Below are 19,320 nucleotides of genomic sequence, written 5' to 3'. Positions count from 1 at the left end.
TCTTCCTGCTTAACCCTTCTGAGTAGCTAGGACTAAAGGTGTGTACTACCATATCTGGCTAATTTTTTTATTTTTCATAGAGATGAGGTCTCACTATGTTGTCCAGGCTGGTCTCAAAACTCCCAGCTTCAAGTGATCCTCCCATCTTGGCTTCCCAGAGTGTTGGGATTACAGGTGTGAGCCATTGCACCCAGCCAGAGATGCACTTTTTTTCATGTAACCGAAGTGAGAATAATTATAAAGGAGCATGTTTCTTTTTTAATTTTAATTTTAATTTTATTTTTTTTTTGTAGAAATGGAGTCTCGCTCTGTGGCCCTGGCTGGAGTGCAGTGGTGCGATCTCGGCTCACTGCAACCTCTGCCTCTGGGAGTCAAACAATTCTCCTGCCTCAGCCTCCCGAGTAGCTGGGACTACAGGTGCACACTGTGACGCCTGGCTGATTTCTTTTGTATTTTTAATAGAGACGGGGTTTCACTGTGTTGCCCAGGCTGGTCTTAAACTCCTGAGCTCAGGCAATCCGCCTGCCTCAGCCTCCCAAAGTGTTGGGATTACAGGCGTGAGCCACTGCGCCCAGCTAAGTAACTTCTTTTTTAAATAAAATAATCATGGCTTAATATAATAAAAACAAATTAGTGTTCTGTGTTTCTGAAATTAAGTCATTTAATGCCAGACTTTCACATTCTAAATAGTTGTATCTGAAAATGCCTTGACTTCTCTTCCATTATTTAAAGATGGTTTTGTTGGAAATAGAATTTTGAGTTGATTTTTATTGTTGTTCTTGTTATTCTTTTGGCATTTAAAAAAATGTTCTTGAGTAGGCATGGTGGCTCATGCCTGTAATCTCAGCACTTTGGGAGGCTGAAGTGGGAGATCTCTTGAGCCCAGGAGTTTGAGACCATCTTGGGCAACGTAGTGAGACCCTGTCTCTACAAAAAATTGAAAAAATAGCTGGACATGGTGGCAGGTGCCTAGTCCCAGCTACTTGGGAGGCTGAGGTGGGAGGATGGCTTGATCCGTGGAGATCGAGGCTGCAGTGAGAGCTGTGCTTCAGCTTAGGCAACAGAGCGAGACCTTGTCTAAAAAAAAAAAAAAAAGGACTGAGGGCGGTGGCTCATGCCTATAATCACAGCACTTTGAGAGGCCAAGGTGGGTGGATCACCTGAGGTCAAGAATTCAAGACCAGCCTGGCCAACATGGTGAAACCCTGACTTTACTAAAAATACAAAAATTAGCTGGATGTAGTGGCGCATGCCTGTAATCCCAGCTACTGGGGCGGCTGAGGCGGGAGAAACGCTTGAACCCAGGAGGCACAGGTTGCAGTGAGCCTAGATCACGCCACTGTACTCCAGCCTGGGTGACAGAGTGAGACTCCATCTCAAAAAAAAAAAAAAAAGTCGTTCCATGTTTTCTGGCCTCCATTACTCCAAATGATAATTCAACAGTCATTCAAATTATTATTTCCTTGTATGCAGTGTGTTTTTTTTCTAGCTACCGTGAAGATTTTCTTTTTCTTCCTTTCTTTTTTTCTGTTTTGTTTTTTTTTTTTTTTTGCTTTTCACTATTTCAATTATGATATACTTAGGTATGGCATTATTTAATATTGAATCTGCTTGATGTTCGTGAAACTTGAATTTGTAAATCTGTCTTTATTTGGGAAAATTTTGGCTGTTATTTCTTGAAATATTTTTTTCCTCATTATCTCCTTCTGGAACTCTAAAATATAAATGTTTTAGTATTTTCCCGTAGGTCTTTGGGGCTCTTTTTTTTCTGTTCTTCAAATTGAATAATTTCTTGGTTCTGTCTTCATGTTCACAGACCTTTTTCTTCTCTCTTTTCTCTTTCTTTCTTTCTTTCTCTCTCTTTCTTTTTCTTTCTTTCTTTCCTTTCTTTTCTTTCTTTCCTTTCTCTCTTTCTCTTTTCTTTTCCTTCTTTATTCTACCGTTAAGCCAATCTAGTAATTTGAAAAAATAATTTAGATATTGTAGTTTTTAGTTCTAGAATTTACATTTTTGTGTGTGATTTCTTTCCCTACTGAGATTTCCTATCTTCCTTTATTATGAGCATATTTTTCTTTCGGTATTTGAACATAGTTACCATAACTGCTTTAAAATCCTTGACTGCAAACTGTAGAATCTGGGTCATCTTAGGGTGGTCTCCTTGATGACTATTTTTTTTTTTTTTCTTGAGAATGGGTCAGGTTTTTCCATTTCTTCTTATAGGGAGTAATTTTAGATTATATTCTGGATATTACAAATGATAAATGATAATTTATATATATAAATTTTGTCATGCCCCTCTTAAGAGCATTGATTTTCTTTTCTAAAGCAGGCAATTGATTAACTTAGCTGAATTCAAGCTGCAAAACTGTCCCCTCATAGTAGGTGGCAGCGTACATTTCAGTTCAGTTCTCTTAGCTGGCCTACTTGGAGCCTGCTCTGTGTATGTGTGTTTCACGGATCAGCGAGAGATTTAGACAGATTTATGCAGATTTTAGGGCTCACCTGTGCTGGTTCTCTCTCTCTGTCTCTCTCTCTCTTTTTAATGGTGTCTTACTTTATTTTCTCTGCAGTGGTGATGGTTGCTCTAGACTGTTTTTTGGCTTTTAAAGTCAGCAGAACTGTGAATTTTCCATTGGAGTTTTAGCTGCCCTGCATGGTGCAAAGCTAAAAGATAAAAATTGGGGAAACTTGTCCCGTGCAGTTCCCTTCCTCCAAGTGCCAACTCCCTTCCAATATTTGCCTGCTTTTGTCACTCTCCAGTGCCTTCAGGTGGTTGTTTTTGTCTGGAAGTTATAGCTGTTATGATAGGCAGAGTTGATCCTATAGGAGGAACTGCCTGGTCTTACTAGAAGACGCAAATTTATTTTTTTTAAAATAGAAACCTTTAAATTTTAGAATAGTTTTAGATTTATAGAAAAATTGCAAAAATAATACAGAGTTCTGAAATTTATTTTAAATGAAATTATTTCTAAAATATGTTAATGCTTCCTTGACTTTTGAAAATGCTGAGTTTGGCCGGGTGTGATGGCTCAGCCTGTAATCCCAACACTTTGGGAGGCTGAGGCGGGTGGATCATCAGAGGTCAGGAAACCCTGTTTCTACCAAAAATACAAAAATTAGCTGGGCATGGTGGTAGGGGCCTGTAGTCCCAGCTACTCTGGAGGCTGAGGCAGGAGAATCCCTTGAACCCAGGAGGCGGAGGTTGCAGTGAGTGAAGATCATGCCATTGCACTCCAGCCTGGGCGACAAGAGCAAAACTCCGTCTCAAAAAAAAAAAAAAAAAAAAAAAGAAAATGCTGGGTTTAACTGCCAATTAATGTCAACATTCTGAATATGAATTCAGTAATGCAGCAATGGCCCCGGGAGCCATTGAGGCATGTAAGACTATTTTTGTCTTTCTGCTAAATGGCCTCAGCTATTGTGTTTTTCGAACCTAAATCTCCTTTGTGTGTGTGCATGTGTGGATGGGTGCGTGCATGCACGTGTGTGTGTATTTTGTATTTCTGCCTTTGCCAACTTAGCTCTATTGATGCAGCCCATTTCCTTTAATTTTCTATTGTAATTTGTTGTGGCTCAGTACACCAGATAAACTGTTAAAAATTTGTTTGAAATAAGAATAAATCATTTCAGGCCGGGCACGGTGGCTCATGCCTGTAATCCTAGCATTTTGGGAGGCCAGGGTGGGCGGATCATGAGGTCAGGAGTTCAAGACCAGCCTGACCAACATGGTGAAACCCCGTCTCTACTAAAAATACAAAAATTAGTCAGGCGTGGTGGCATGTGCCTGTAATCCCAGCTACCAGGGAGGCTGAGGCAGGAGAATCGCTTGAACCCAGGAGGTGGAGGTTGCAGTGAGCCGAGATCACGCTACTGCACTCTAGCCTGGGTGATAGAGCGAAAAAAAAAAAAGAATAAATAGTTTCTGAGAGCTTGAATGTTGAGTTAATGAGTCAGGTACATCATCTTTAGTATCTGGTCTTGGTGACATTGGTGCCCAGAGGCCTTTTCTCTAGATGCATGCTGTCAATACAATAGTCGCTACCTATACATGGCTATTGAGTGTTTGAAATATGTCTAGTTTGAGTTGAGATGTACTATAATTATGAAATATACACCAGATTTTAAAGATGTAGTACAAAGAAAATAATGTAATAACTTTCTATGTTGATTATGTGTTGAAATGATTTTAGATATATTGGGTTAAATAAAAAAATATTTAATCACACTTGTTTCTTTTACTTTTAAAAAAATGTGGAATGCTTCACAAATTTTTGCATCATTCTTGTACAGGGGCCATGCTAACCTGTTTTGAATTGTTCCAATTTTAGTATTCATGCTGTCAAAGTAAGAACTCTTTTTACATCTTCAATATGGCTGCTAGAAAATTTAATATAACATTTGTGGCCTACATTATATTGGTTGTAGCTCTGGTAATTTATCTTACTTGATAGTGTCTGTGAGTGAGATGGTAGTGGTTCTGTAAGAATCTTGAGATCAAGCAGGTGAGATTCTAGCATCTCCTTTGCTCTGGTGTAAGAAACTATCATAGTGGTTGGTAGATAGTATGGATCTTGGAGTTTAAACCTCAGTTTTGACACTCCTCAGTTGTATGACCTATGACAAATTACTGAGCTTCTCTGAACCTCAGTTTCCTCATCTGAAACTCATATGAAACATGAGGAAAACAACCCCTAATTTCATATGGTTATTGTGAAATACATAAAACTAGTTTTATATAGTGCATGTCAACTGCAAAATACACTACTCAATAAATAGTGGCTTTTAACTTGTTTCCGGACCATTTTGGTAACATTTTGATTTATTGTAGTTGATACTTATAGGGAATACAATCAAGGTAGATCCAGACTAGGAAAAAAGGACTGTAGCTTTCGTCATTTTTTTTTCTTTCTTTCATTTGTTGTCATTCAGTTTTTTTCCACCACTAAAGAATATGTCTTTGATGAAGAATTTGTAAGAAAAAAGGATGGACCCTCTGTAAAAAGAAGAGATGTTGCCTCCAGACAGTCAGTATTTTAAATTATATGGTTTATTAGTTATTCTGAAGAGATAATAGGCTTTGTTCCTCCTTTTGGGCTTTTGATGAGTGAATGTGAACAAGCAGAACTGGTTTTCATCATGGGTCTATTGTGCCTAGATGGAAAGTCTGGTCATTGTACATCTGACAGTTTGTTTTAAAAAGTGGTTCTAGCTGAGATATTTCAGATTTGATTTTCCTACAGATTAAAGCCTTTCTTTCCATCTTCAGCATATACTTCAAGCAAGTAACAAAAGTACTCAAAAGAAACTCAAGTGACATTAATTCCATTTGTTATTTCATCTAGTAGTTTTTGAATGACTACTTTGCATTTAGCATTTATTCAAAAGAAGTTCTATTATATTTAAGCAGTTTAACATTTTGGCACTGATTAGAGACAGTAATGAGATTGTCATGTGTAAACATTAAAAAAATTTTCTTAAATCTACAAAGAATAGAAAAGAAAAACGTGCTTGTTATAAAAAGACAAATAGACACAAGTATAAAAAATTAATACCCCCAGGCTGGGCATGGTAGCTTACGCCTGTACTCCCAGCACGTTGGCAGGCTAAAGTGGGTAGATTGCTTGAGCCCAGGGGTTTGAGACCAGCCTGGGCAACATGGTGAAACTCTGATTCTACAAAAAATACAAAAATTAGCCACGCATGGTGGTACGTGCCTATAGTCCCAGGTACTTGGGAAGCTGAGGTGGGAGGATCGCTTGAACCCAGGAGGTCAAGGCTGCAGTGAGCCGTGATTGTGCCACTGTACTCCAGCCTGGGCGGCTGAGCGAGTGTTTGTCTCAAAAAATAAAATAAAAATAATCTGTCCTTATCTCTCCCCAGATCTGTCCCGAGGTAAACAATGTTAATTTTGGTTTATAGCCCTCCATACTGGAGAAGTATTTTCAAGATGTAAATGCCAGTTTACATCAGATCTGTGATATCTCTTAAAGGGATTTATTTCCCTTTCCATCCTCCAGCAAAGTATAGGCCTACCCTTCCTCCCATCTTGAGGTTTCCTTGACCCAGTTGCTCAAAGCAGATATGTAAGAATTACTTGATTTCTTTCTCCCCCTTTCCACATCCAAACCATCCACACATCTTTAGGATTATGCTACCCCAATTCAATTTAATCTACACTTTTCTTTCCATGTCCATTGCTTTTACCTAATCCAAAACACATTTCACCAAAACTACCACAAGAGGCCACCCAGCTTCAATTCTTCATCAGTTTGATGCCTCTGACCTGTTTTCCATATGGCAGAATGTTATTTATTGTCTTAAATGGAAATCAGATTTTGCCCTTATCTTGTACCCATCAAAACCCTTCAGTGGTATCCTGTTACCCTGTTCTGGCATTCCTTACCCTTTCCCCACCCACCAGTGGAAGGTCCATGAAGTCAGGAATATGTTCTCTGGCACGTACTGTTTTACTGAGCATTTAACCACGCACTAGACAATATTTTAAGAGCTTTTCATCTATTAACTCATTTATATTCATGATAACTCTGTGAAGTAGGTATTCTTCCAACCATTATATGTATAAAGCAACTGAGGCTCAGAGAGGTTTAAGTAACTTACCCAATATCACACTTATGCTTAAGTAGAAGAATCAATATATCAAACCAGGCACTCTGCCTTCAGTCCTTGCTGTTAAATGTTATATTAAATGCTTTTTTCCTACATAGTAGGTACTTGGTAAACATTTGTTAAGTTAATGAATAAATTGTTCCCTCTTTGCATACAATTCAAACACTTAATTTGGTCTAGAAAATCTTTCATGATCTAGCCCCTGCCAACACCACTTTCTCATGTACTCATGGCAATCTTGTCACACTGGCTCTTTGCATGGCTGTTTCCTTCTCATTCTTTATGTCTAAGAGGTCTTTTGTGGTCATCTTATCTGAAGTAGGTGCTTCTTGTCCCCTCTCTGAGTACTTTGTTTTACTTTAGGCAATTCATGATTAATTGTTAAATACATGGTATAGGCTTGCTATTCCCTGAGAATTTGTAAGAGATGCAGAATCTTGGTTGTCACCCCAGATTTACTGAATCGGAATCTGCGTTTTTACAAGATCTCCTAATAAGTTGTGATGACATCAGAGTTTGAGAAGCTGGGATAGAAATTGAAAGGACAGCTGGGCGTGGTGGCTAATGCCTGTAATCCCAGCGCTTTGGGAGGCAGAGGCAGGTGGATCACCTGAGGTCAAGAGTTTGAGAACAACCTGACCAACATGGAGAAACCGTGTCTCTACTAAAAATACAAAATTAGCCGGGCACGGTGGCGCATGCCTGTAATCCCAGCTACTCGGGAGGCTAAGGCAGGAGAATCGCTTGAACCTGGGAGGTGGAGGTTGTGAGCTGAGATCGCACCATTGCACTCCAGCCTCAGCAACAAGAGTGAAACTCCATCTCAAAAAAAAAAAAGAAAGAAAGAAAGAAATTGAAAGGACAGGTAGCTGAATTTTTTTTTTTTTTTTCAGACAGAGTCTCACTCTGTCACCCAGGCTGGAATGCAGTGGCACAATCTCGGCTCACTGCAACCTCCATCTCCCTGGTTCAAGCGATTATCCTGCCTCAGTCTCACAAGTAACTGGGACTACAGGCACACGCCACCATGCCTGGCAAATTTTTGTATTTTTTTTAGTAGAGATGGGGTTTCACCATATTGCCCAGGCTGATCTTGAACTCCTGACTTAGTGATCCGCCGTCCTCGGCCTCCCACAATGCTGGGATTACAGGCGTGAGCCACCATGTCTGGTAAGGTAACTGAATTCTTATAGTGAGACTTGAGCTTGACCTGAAGCGTGGGTGTGGCAGTGATCATTTCAGTGGAGGTTAATGTGATTGTAGTCACATAAGGGTCCAGATTTATGTGGCCTTATTGTACAGGAAGAACGGGAGTGGGGGTGGAGCAGTGCTGTGGGTCCTCAAGGACATCAGTGGGGAAGTCATTCTAGGAAAGGAGGATGGAGAACTTTGTGAGACCTTTTTTTTTTTTTTTTTTTTTTTTTAAAAGATGGAGTCTCGCACTGTTGCACAGGCTGGAGTGCAGTGGCGTGATTTCGGCTCGCTGCAACCTCCGCCTCCCCACTTTAAGGGAATATCCTGCCTCAGCTTCCCAAGTAGCTGGGATTACAGGTGCCTGCCACCACGCCCAACTAATTTTTTGTATTTTTAATAGAGACGGGGTTTCACTATGTTGACCAGGCTGGTCTCAAACTCCTGACGTCGTGTTTCGCCCGCCTTGGCCTCCCAAAGTGCTGGGATTACAGGCGTGAGCCACTGGGCTGGGCCTTGTAAGACCTAATTTTTAAAGACTATTGTACACTTTATGGTTTTTATTTTTAATGAAACTATTGTATTAGGTAATTGATCATAATTTGGTCATTTACTGAAAGAAACAGCAACAGATAACCTTTGAAAACTACTGGAAGGTAAATCATCTCTCCCATTCAACATTTGAATAACTTCAATTCACAGTAACTTAGACTTTACTAAAGCAAGAGAACATCAAATGTGCTGTTATAAGCTGAACTACTAACTCAGAGGAGGAACCACTGGCAAGCCCATAAAACTGAAACTCACAAAACCATGATTTATCAGGAGATGTTTATGTCACTTTTGAGAAAATATTAAACAGGTGCTTTTTAAATTGTAAGATCGTGGGGTATATTTTGAGTTTCATTGTATTCTGAATTGAAATTTTGTGCTTTTAGGGTATTCTGAAATTCTTAAATGATTCAGATTAGACTTTGGACCCTATAGGTAATGCAAAGGCAGAAACCATTTCTTCTCTTATTCATCACCAGATCTCTGGTGTTTAGTGTAGGTCCTCACATGGCTGGTGAATGAATAAAAAAAAAAAGTTTTAATTGTAAAAGATTGATATCTATCTGCCCTTGAAGATAATATATAAATGACGGACAATAAAAGTGAGCTGTAATTATTTAGAAATTTATAATTATCTTCTGAACCAGATATAACCATCCAATAGCTCTTGATCTATAAAGGACTTTGGATCACCAAAATTGTCCTTGACATTCTATTTGGCTTAGTTTAAGTTTGAGTTTGTCCAAGTTTAAGACATGATAGTGTGGAGGGAATAGACTGTTATTTACCAAATTTGACCCTAACAAACAGTGACCAGTTACTGGCCTACAGAGAGCTGAGTCCAAAAGGCATCATGAGGAATTCAAACTTTAACCATGGGGCAAACTTCTTCATTCTAGTTTTAATTTTTTTTTTTTGAGATGGAGTCTTGCTCTGTCACCCAGATTTTGTTTATCTTCAGAGTTTTTCCACATTCATTCTTTAAATTGTGTTTCACTCTATTTTCATATGTTTTTGATGGGAGGGTTTTTGTTTGCTTGCTTTTTTAAAATGAAAGATTCGTGTCTATATTACAAATATCAAAAAGTATGAAAGGTATACAACAAACAACTCCCCCTAACCCCGTCCCTTAAGTGTTGTGCTGTTCTAAGCCCTTTATATGTATGAACTCATTCAGTTCTCCCAACTATCAAATGAGGTTATTATTCCCATTTTATAGAAAAGGAAAACAGGCCCAGTTTTCAGTCACTTAGGTAGGAAGTAGTGGAGTTGTCTGAGAGTCTGGCTCTAAATTAGTGGTCTTAACCAACATTCTCTGCTGAGCAAGAGGATATCAGGATTAACTAGATTAATACATGTGAAGAGCTTGTTTTGGACGAGCAGAGAGATTTGTCTTCAATAAGGTAAATGTGAGTGAAGTCTTAATAGTCTATCCTGGAGTTTCATCTAGCCCTGGTAATTGGGCATCCTGATGTAATTTCAAGCTAATCATTTCCTCTCTAAATTGCGCAAGCTTTTTTTTTTTTTTTTTTTTTTTGAGACGGAGTCTCGCTGTCGTCTAGGCTAGAGTGCAGTGGCGTGATCTCGGCTCACTGTAGGCTCCGCCCCCCGGGGTTCATGCCATTCTCCTGCCTCAGCCTCCTGCATAGCTGGGACTACAGGCGCCCGCCACCACGCCCGGCTAATTTTTTGTATTTTTAGTAGAGACGGGGTTTCACCGTGTTAGCCAGGATGGTCTCGATCTCCTGACCTCGTGATCCGCCCGCCTCGGACTCCCAAAGTGCTGGGATTACAGGCATGAGCCACCACGCCCGGCCAAATTGCGCAAGCTTTTATCTGAAGAGCAGATTTCATGAATTGGTGATGCTGAGTAAGGAAATGGTAGCAACCGATGTCTTTGCAGTATCCTCTGCTTAGCTGTTTTATTTATATAGACAGAGCTTGGACACATAGTAATTCTTCCATTACATATCATTTGACTTTATTTATCGAGTTCGTTCTGTGACATGGTTATGGCCAGGAAACAATAATATAATCTTTGTATGGCCAGAGATTTTTGACATATTAAAGAATATCTTGGCCGGGTGCTGTAGCTCACACCTGTAATCCCAGCACTTTGGGAGGCCGAGGCGGGCGGATCACGAGGTCAGGAGATCGAGACCATCCTGGCTAACCTGGTGAAACCCCATCTGTATTAAAAATACAAAAAGTAGCCGGGCATGGTGGCGGGTGTCTGTAGTCCCAGCTACTCAGGAGGCTGAGGCTGGAGAATGGCGTGAACCCGGGAGGCGGAGCTTGCAGTGAGCCGAGATCGCACCACTGCACTCTAGCCTGGGTGACAGAGCGAGACTCTGTCTCAAAAACAAAAAAAGAAAAAAAAAAGAATATCTTTGCTTTTTTCTATTTAGTGAACTATTTAAACTTTATGTAGACTTTTTTTTTTTTTTAAAGCATCGGGTCATAATCTATGTCAATTGGAATAATTTAATGTGGAAGATATTTAGATATTTTTCCCTTCTCTCCTTGTTTTCTGAAAGAATAAAGCAATCTAGGGATTCTAACCACTAAGTGCTTGAACTGAAGAATCTGTTGTTAGGCCTTGAGTTCTTTGCATGGAGTATCTTTAAGTCAAGTAACATTTTAAAAACTCTTACCATGTGCCAGGAACTGGGTGTATCCTAACTTATTTGATCCCCACAATAACATGGTATATAGTAATTCAAGTTTCACGGATGTTAAGTAACTTACTGAAGATTACACAGCTAATGAAGTAGGGAAGTCAGGATTCAAACCTAGATATGTGTGATTCTAAACTGTGGTTTCTTATCATGCTCTGCAGACCCTGTAGAAGAACAGCTTATAAAACTTCTAGACTCCAAACTTGGTTCCAGCATGTGTTTAGCAAAAATTCTGAAGAAATAGGCCAGGTGTGGTGGCTCACGCCTGTAATCCCAGCACTTTAGGGGGCCGAGGCGGGCGGATCATGAGGTCAGAAGTTTGAGACCAGCCTGGCCAATATGGTGAAACCCCGTCTCTACCAAAAAATACAAAAATTAGCCAGACATGGTGGCAGGTGCCTATAATCCCAGCTACTCGGGAGGCTGAGGCAGGAGAATTGCTTGAACCCGGGAGTCAGAGGTTGCACTGAGCCGAGATCGCGTCATTTCACTCCAGCCTGGGTGACAGAGAGAGACTACAACTCAAAAAAAAAAAAAAACAAAACTGAAGAAATAGGTAATAGAAGCCAGGTGACTTTGCCCATTTATCACATTGTTTTGTGACTTTTAAGTTAGTCTAAATCAAAACAAACATTTTGTGTATTCAGACAGCTAATTTAGATAGAATTCATACTAAAGGTAAATGAGGTATTAAAGTTTTAAAGTTCATTCTTTAACAGCACATTACTCTATACGCTCCCCAGAAAATATGTCAAGGAAAATGATTTAATGGTCAGGAGCCTGTTCTTACTTTCAGGTCCTAACTTCTCTCTCTCTTCCCCCAGTCATCACCACCCCTTACCCTCAGTTCCATAAACATAAATAAAGAGAAGAATGAAGTTAAAGCTTTTCTTAGGTGTTTAAAAATCGGACTATTCTAAGGACTGATTAAACTAGGTTTTCTAAGTGAGCAGTTCCTTAATCTTGACTTAGTAAAACATTAAAATATTTGGCATCTGCCATTGACCCCTATTCTGCAATATTGGAGTTAATCCAGCAGTTTCTGGTTAAATACCAGTATAATGCAATTCAAGAATTACCACAGAGGTGTGAAGGGAAGAGGGTGAGGCTAGTAAGGAATACCCAGACAGCAAGGTAAAGAAAATATTCGTTTTATAATAAAACCCAAATGAATGCTAAGACTCTATCTAGAGATTCATTGTTATTTCTGTCAGTGGGATTATTTAAGTTTTCTCTTTAATTATTTGAGTTTAAAAAAATTATTATTTTTTTTTTTTTATTTTTGAGATGGAGTCTTGCTCTGTCACCCAGGCTGGAGTGCAGTGGTGCTATCTCCGATCACTGCAAGCTCCGCCTCCCGGGTTCACGCCATTCTCCTGCCTCAGCCTCCCGAATAGCTGGGTCTACAGGCGCCCACCACCACACCCGGCTAATTTTTTGTATTTTTAGTAGAGTCGGGGTTTCACCGTGTTAGGCAGGATGGTCTCTATCTCCTGACCTCGTGATCTGCCCGCCTTGGCCTCCCAAAGTGCTGGGATTACAGGTGTGAGCCACCACGCCCGGCCAATTATTTTTATTTTCTGGAGACGGGGTCTCACTCTGTCACCCAGGCTAGAGTGCAGTGGTGTGATCATGGGTCACTGCAGCCTCGACCTCCCAGGCTCAAGTGATCCTCCTGCCTCAGTGTCTTGAGTAGCCTAGGACCACAGGCATGAGCCACCACACCTGGCTAATTTTTAAAAATTTTTTGTGGTGATGGGATCTTACTATGTGTTTCTCAGACTGGTTTTCTAATTTTTAAGAAAACATAGTAGACATGTATGTTTTTGTAACACAAAATCATAACTTTATGTAATCCAGGCCAGGTGCGGTGGCTCACACCTGTAATCCCAGCACTTTGGGAGGCTGAGGCGGGCAGATCACAAGGTCAGGAGTTTGAGACCAGTCTGGCCAACATGGTGAAACCCTGTCTCTACTAAAGATACCAAAGCAAAACAAACCTCCGTAATCCAAATTAAAATCTTCTTCAGCATGTATATATTTATATTTATAATCTATATATATTTAAAAAACAACTTATTGGATATAATTCATATGCAATATAATTCACCCATTTAAAATATACAGTTCAATGGCTTTTAGTATATTCACAGAGTTGTGCAACCATTACCAGGGTCTCATTTTTTTTTTTTTTTTTTTTGAGACAGAGTCTCACTTTGTCACCCAGGCTGGAGTGCAGTGGCACGATCTCTGCTTACTGCAAGCTCCGCTTCCCACGTTCATGCCATTCTCCTGCCTCAGCCTCCCAAGTAGCTTGGACTACAGGCGTCTGCCACCACGCTGGGCTAATTTTTTTGTTTTTGTATATTTAGTAGAGATGGGGTTTCACCATGTTAGCCAGGATGGTCTCGATCTCCTGACCTCGTGATCCACCTGCTTCGGCCTCCCAAAGTGCTGGGATTGCAGGCGTGAGTCACCGTGCTGGCCAATTTTTTTGTTTTTGTTTTGTTTTTTGTTTTTTTTGGGAGAGACAGAGTCTTGCTCTGTTGCCCGGGCTGGAGTGCAGTGGCATGATCTTGGTTCACTGCAATCTCCGCCTCCCGAGTTCAAGTGATTCTCCTCCCTCAGCTTCCCGAGTAGCTGGGATTACAGGCATGAGCCACCGCGCCTGGCCACTTTTTGTATTTTTTAGTAGAAATGGGGTTTCACTATGTGTTGGCCAGGCTGATCTCAAACTCCTGACCTGAAGTGATCCACCTGCCTTGGCCTCCCAAAGTGCTGGGATTACAGATGTTAGCCACCACGCCCGGCCACCAGGGTCTAATTTTAAAACATTTTCATCACCTCAAAAAGAAACCGTGTACCCATTAGGAGTCACTCCTCTTCCCCATCCTCAGTTCTTGGCAACAGATAGTCTACTGTCTGTATGAATTTGCCTGTTTTGGACATTTCATATAAATGGAATCATATACAGTTGTCCCCTGGAATCCACAGGGGATTGGTTCCAGGACTCCTCTGTGGATGTAGAAGTCCGTTATAGTTGTCCCTGTATCTGCGGGTTCTGCATCTGTGGATATGGAAGGCCATCTGTGATATGTGGTGTTTTGTTCCTTTCACTTAGTTTATTCAAGTTACAGCATGTATCCATACTTCATTGCTTTTAATTGTCAAATAATATTCCACTGTATGGATATGTCACATGTTATGCATTTTTAATTTTGCTTTTAAATCTAATACTTCTGAGAGACTTCTCCTTCTGGTAATATAGAATTTCCTGCTTTTTTGCCTCCTATATTCCTGACTTGGAGCTAAAGAAGCCAGCAACCTGGACACACTAGCAGGCACTGAGAAAAAAAACTCCAGCCAAATCCTGCTGCCTCTTGCCTAAGAACCAGGGAAGGGGCAGCCTAAACAAGACCACAAACTTTTAGATAATTACTGCTGTACTGTAAACACCACAGAAAAAGCTGTGGCTCCATCCTCACACATGCCAGCAAAGGCTGAATGGGTGGCCTAGACTTCCATCCTCTGTTGGTGGTCTATAAATTTAACACATCTTTTACTGATGGGCTTCGGTGGTCTCTAGTGTTTTGCTATTACAAATGTAAGTCCTCAGTATTCCTCTCTTTTGTATCTTTGGACATCTGTATGACTGTTTCTATAGAATAAATTTCTAGATGTAAAATTATTGGGACAATAGATAGCATCCAGTGAAGCCTTCAGGAATGGCAGTTGGATGATCTCAAAACATGGAAATAGGCTGGGCATGGAGGCTCACGCCTGTAATCCCAGCACTTTGGGAGACCGAGGTGGGCGGATCACCTGAGGTCAAGAGTTCAAGACCAGCCTGGCCAACATGGTAAAACGCTGTCTCTACTAAAAATACAAAAATTAGCTGGGTATGGTGATGTGTGCCTGTAATCCCAGCTATTCGGGAGGTTGAGACAGGAGAATCTCTTGAACTCAGGAGGCAGAGGTTGCAGTGAGCCGTGATCGCGCCATTGCGTTCCAGCCTGAGTGACAGAGCAAGACTCCGTCTCAAAACAAACAAACAAAAAAAAACCCATGGAAATATGTAAGAAGTTTACATTTTCAGTGTAGTTTTTCTCTGTTGTTTAGACTAGGTAATTTTTATTATTCTACCTTCCATTTTACTGATTCTTCTGTCCCCTTTGTTTGGCTTTTGAACCCATCTACTGAGTTTTTAAATTTCAGTTATTGTATTTTTCAGTTCTAAAATTTCCATCTGGGACTTCTTTATATCTTTTTTTTAACTTTAATTATTGTGTTTATCTTCTGACATGCATCTTCTATTTTTTTTTGCTGAGGCTTTCTGTTTTCTCATTTGCTTCAAGGAGATCATTCCGTTTGATATGATTCTTGGTATGACATGTTCAGTTGAAACACGGACGTTTTCATATTATGTTAAAGAGACTCTGGATCTTGTTTAATCCTTCTCTTTAAACTTCTGACACTCAAGTAAGACTCCTTTGATGTTTCCGTGGAGGGAAAAGGAGAAGGGAGATGGCACTGCTTTGTTATAATCAGGTGGAGATAGAAGTCCAAGTGCCCCACTGGGTTATCTCATTTTTATTTTTTATTTTTATTTTTATTTGTTTTGAGACAGAGTCTGGCTCTGTCGCCCAGGCTGGAGTGCAGTGGTGCAATCTCAGCTCACTACAACCTCCGCCTCCCAGGTTCAAGCCATTCTCCTGCCCCAGCCTCCCGAGTGGCTGGGATTATAGGCATGCGCCACCACACTCGGCTAATTTTTGTATTTTTAGTAGAGACGGGGTTTCACCATGTTAGCCAGGCTGGTCTCAAATGCCTGACCTCAGGTGATCTGCCTGCCTTGGCCTCCCAAAGTGCTGGGATTACAGGTGTGAGCCACCGTGCCTAGCCCCATTTTTTAGATTTAATACTTCTTGCTTCCAGAATGTGATTTAAAGGAAAAGAAAAATAAATAAATAAATTTAATACTTCTGAGGGACTTCTGCGTCTGGAAAGACAGAATTAGAGGGTAGTGAGTTTCTTAGTTTTTTGCCTTATACATCTCAGACTTGGAACCAAAGAAGCCAGCAACCATGGTGAGGAGGCTCCTTATTACTGCTGGGGTAGGGGAATGGGAGTTGCAGCTCCCTGTGTGACCTCCCTGATACACTAGTGGAGGTGGCCTCATTACCACTGGTTGATGTTCAAAGTCCTGACTCTGTTAGGCCTTCTCTGACCCCACCCCAGGGGCAGGGGCTTGTCAGGGTTTGAAGGCCCTGGTTTCCTCCCTGGCCATCTCTGACAGTATTCTGGCAGAGACATTACAGCCTCCAGAGGATTGGTTACATTAAGTTGGAAATAAAATACATAAACTAAAAAAAAGTTATATATAGTGTTATATATAGTGTGATCATATTTTTTAAGGAATAAAGTAGTATGGGCCAGGCATGGTGGCTCACACCTGTAATCCCAGCACTTTGAGAGGCCAAGGTGGGAGGATAACTTGAGGCCAGGAGTTTGAAACCAGCCTGGGCAACATAGTTAGAACCCCGTCTCTATTAAAAGAAAAATAGTAGTATGTACATAGAAAATAAAAATGTAGAAGAATAAGTAGCAAATTAATGGTTCAAGGGTAAGGGAGCTCTGACTTTCTCTAGTGTTTCAGTTTTTATTTATTTTAAAAATAATGAATATAACTGTTAGAAGCAGTGAAAAGTAAAGTATTTTTTAAAGGCATACTTTTCTCAGATGCTATTGTTAGATAACTATATGTTAATTTTTATGGTTACTAATACAAAACTGGGTATAGAATAAACGTATCCTGGCTCCCAGTGTAGGATGCTTTCCATTGTATCACAGTGTCCTCAGTCAGCTGTAGCAATAGGCTGTATTCAGTGTAGTTCATACTAAACAGGGTAATTTTGATTCTATAATTTTGTTGAAATTGAATTTTATATTTAACTTGGATTAAAGGAGAAAGTTTTTGACTTGTGAATTCTAGAAATTTGAATTTTTCGCCGGACCCAATGGCTCACACCTGTAATCCCGGGACTTTGGGAGGCTGAGGTGGGTGGATCACTTGAGGTCAGGAGTTTGAGATCAGCCTGGCCAACATGGTGAAACCCTGTCTCTAATAAAAATACAAAAATTAGGCCGGGCGGCGTGGCTCATGCCTGTAATCCGGGCACTTTGGGAGGCTGAGGCGGGCGGATCACCTGAGGTCAGGAGTTCGAGACCAGCCTGACTGACATGGTGAAACACCATCTCTAATAAAAATACGAAAATCAGCCGGGTGTGTTTGTGGGCACCTGTAATCCGAGTTACTTGGGAGGTTGAGGCAGGAGAATCACTTGAACCTGGAGGTGGAGGTTGCAGTGAGCCAAGATCACACCATTGCACTCCAGCCTGGGTGACAAGAGTGAAACTCCATCTCAATAAATAAATAAATAAATAAATAAATAAGCCAGCCAGCCAGCCATGGTGGTGGGCACCTGTACTCCCAGCTGCTCGGGAGGCTGAGGCAGGAGAATGGCCTGAACCTGGGAGGCAGAGGTTGCAGTGAGCCGAGATCACACCACTGTACTCCACCCTGGGTAACAGAGTGAGACACCATCTAATTAAAAAAAAAAAAAAAAAAGAAATTTGAATTTTTCCACAGTTTTACTATATAGATATAAATTATACATATATATGTGGATGTGTGTATATATATGTATTTATATGTATGTATGTGTGTGTGTGTGTATATATATATAATATGTATACGTATTTTAAATAGTGGCAGGGTCTTGCTCTGTTACCCAGGCTGGAATGCAGTGCTATAATCATGGCTGGCTGCAGTCTTGAACTCCTGGGCTCCAGTGATCCTCCTACCTCAGCCTCCTGAATAACTGGGACTATAGGAGAGTGCCACCGCGCTGGCTAATTTTCTAATTTTTTTGGTAGAGATGGGGTATTGTTCGGTTGCCCAGGCTGATCTCAAACTCCTGGTGTCAAGTGATCCTCCTGCTTTGGACTTCCAAAGTGTTGGGATTATAGGCATGAACCATTGTGCGTGGCCTTTTCTATACTTTAAAAAATTTCAAAAATAAAAATAAATATTTCATCTGACTAGTAGCTCCCAATTTTCTGATGCTATTAAAACTTTGGAAAAAGTTGTTCATGGTGACGATGACTTTTCTTATTTGGCTTGTCATTAGTGGTTAGTAAAAAAGGGACTTTTTTCAGGTCTGTCTTGAAGAATATGCATCCTTTTATTTATGTGTGCATGAAGGAAAGTGCTTATTAGGCGTATGAGATGTGTAACAAGCTTCTGATATACCTGAAACAAAAGTAAATTGGGAAAATTTGCTAGAAAATTATAGAGAAAGGAGGCAGTCACCTGTGAAAGGAAAGGGGCATTTGTGTCCTGACCAGGTCTTCATGAACTGTTCTGTATTCTGAGATTCTTTTGCCCATGCTCAAGGACTGGGTCTGCAGACCACTGTAGGAGATTATGTATGGTGACTGATCTGTAGCCAGTTCCTATTCATCGTTAGCCTGCTTTTAGTTTAACGTGTTTCTAAGTTCCTACATGTAATATCTTTATTATGTCTCGTTTACCAACTTAATGATTTTAACAATTCTTTGACAGGCAGCTTGGGAAATTTTAGTTAATTTTATAGATTAAGTGGAGGAGGATAAAGACCTTGAGTCAGACTAGTTCTTTGTCTACCAAACTACTGTTTTTTTTTGTTTGTTTTTTTTTTTTTTTTTTTAGTAAATCTCAAATTTGGATTATCAAGCTAATTGGAAAGGTAATGTATTAACATTTTCTTGTCTGTAGTAAATTCACTTGTGTGTTATCAGTGTTCCATGCTATTAATGGTCAGTATCTTCAAAAAGGCAACTTTGGGCACCAGTTTGTTATATAGTAGGATGAGTTAGTGCTGTAAATTGACTTGGGTTCTGAGAATCAAATATCATCCTAACCTTCCCACACCAGTGTTTCTTAATGTATCCAGCAGGCAGGTGCCTTACTTTGGAATCTCCTTGAGTGCCTATAACAAAATAAGGATTCCTGGGCCCCAACGCAGGAGTTCTGCTGAATCAGAATGTCTAAATATGAGGCCCTGAGGTCTTCATTTTTTTTTTTTTTTTTTTTTTTGAGATGGAGTCTTGCTCTCTCGCCCAGGCCGGAGTGCAGTGGCGCAGTCTCGGCTCACTGCAAGCTCCGCCTCCTGGGTTTGTGCCATTCTCCTGCCTCAGCCTCCTGAGTAGCTGGGGACTACAGGCGCCCGCC

General features: G+C 40.5%; 1 protein-coding gene and 1 non-coding gene across 3 annotated transcripts in view; one reads left to right on the top strand and one right to left on the bottom strand.

Moving 5' to 3' along the window:
• CLIC4 (chloride intracellular channel 4) overlaps window positions 1-19,320 on the top strand; it is a 95,079-nt gene that overhangs the window by 29,654 nt on the left and 46,105 nt on the right. The window lies entirely within an intron of this gene.
• LOC129472830 (U6 spliceosomal RNA) lies at window positions 4,246-4,348 on the bottom strand. The gene has a single exon (XR_008654100.1). It is a non-coding gene; the product is annotated as a U6 spliceosomal RNA (small nuclear RNA).

This window comes from Symphalangus syndactylus, chromosome 22 (assembly GCF_028878055.3).
Source record: "Symphalangus syndactylus isolate Jambi chromosome 22, NHGRI_mSymSyn1-v2.1_pri, whole genome shotgun sequence".
Lineage (NCBI taxonomy): Eukaryota > Metazoa > Chordata > Mammalia > Primates > Hylobatidae > Symphalangus > Symphalangus syndactylus.
The sequence above is the reverse complement of the archived record's forward strand: the minus strand, read 5'-3'. Positions and strand labels throughout refer to the sequence as shown.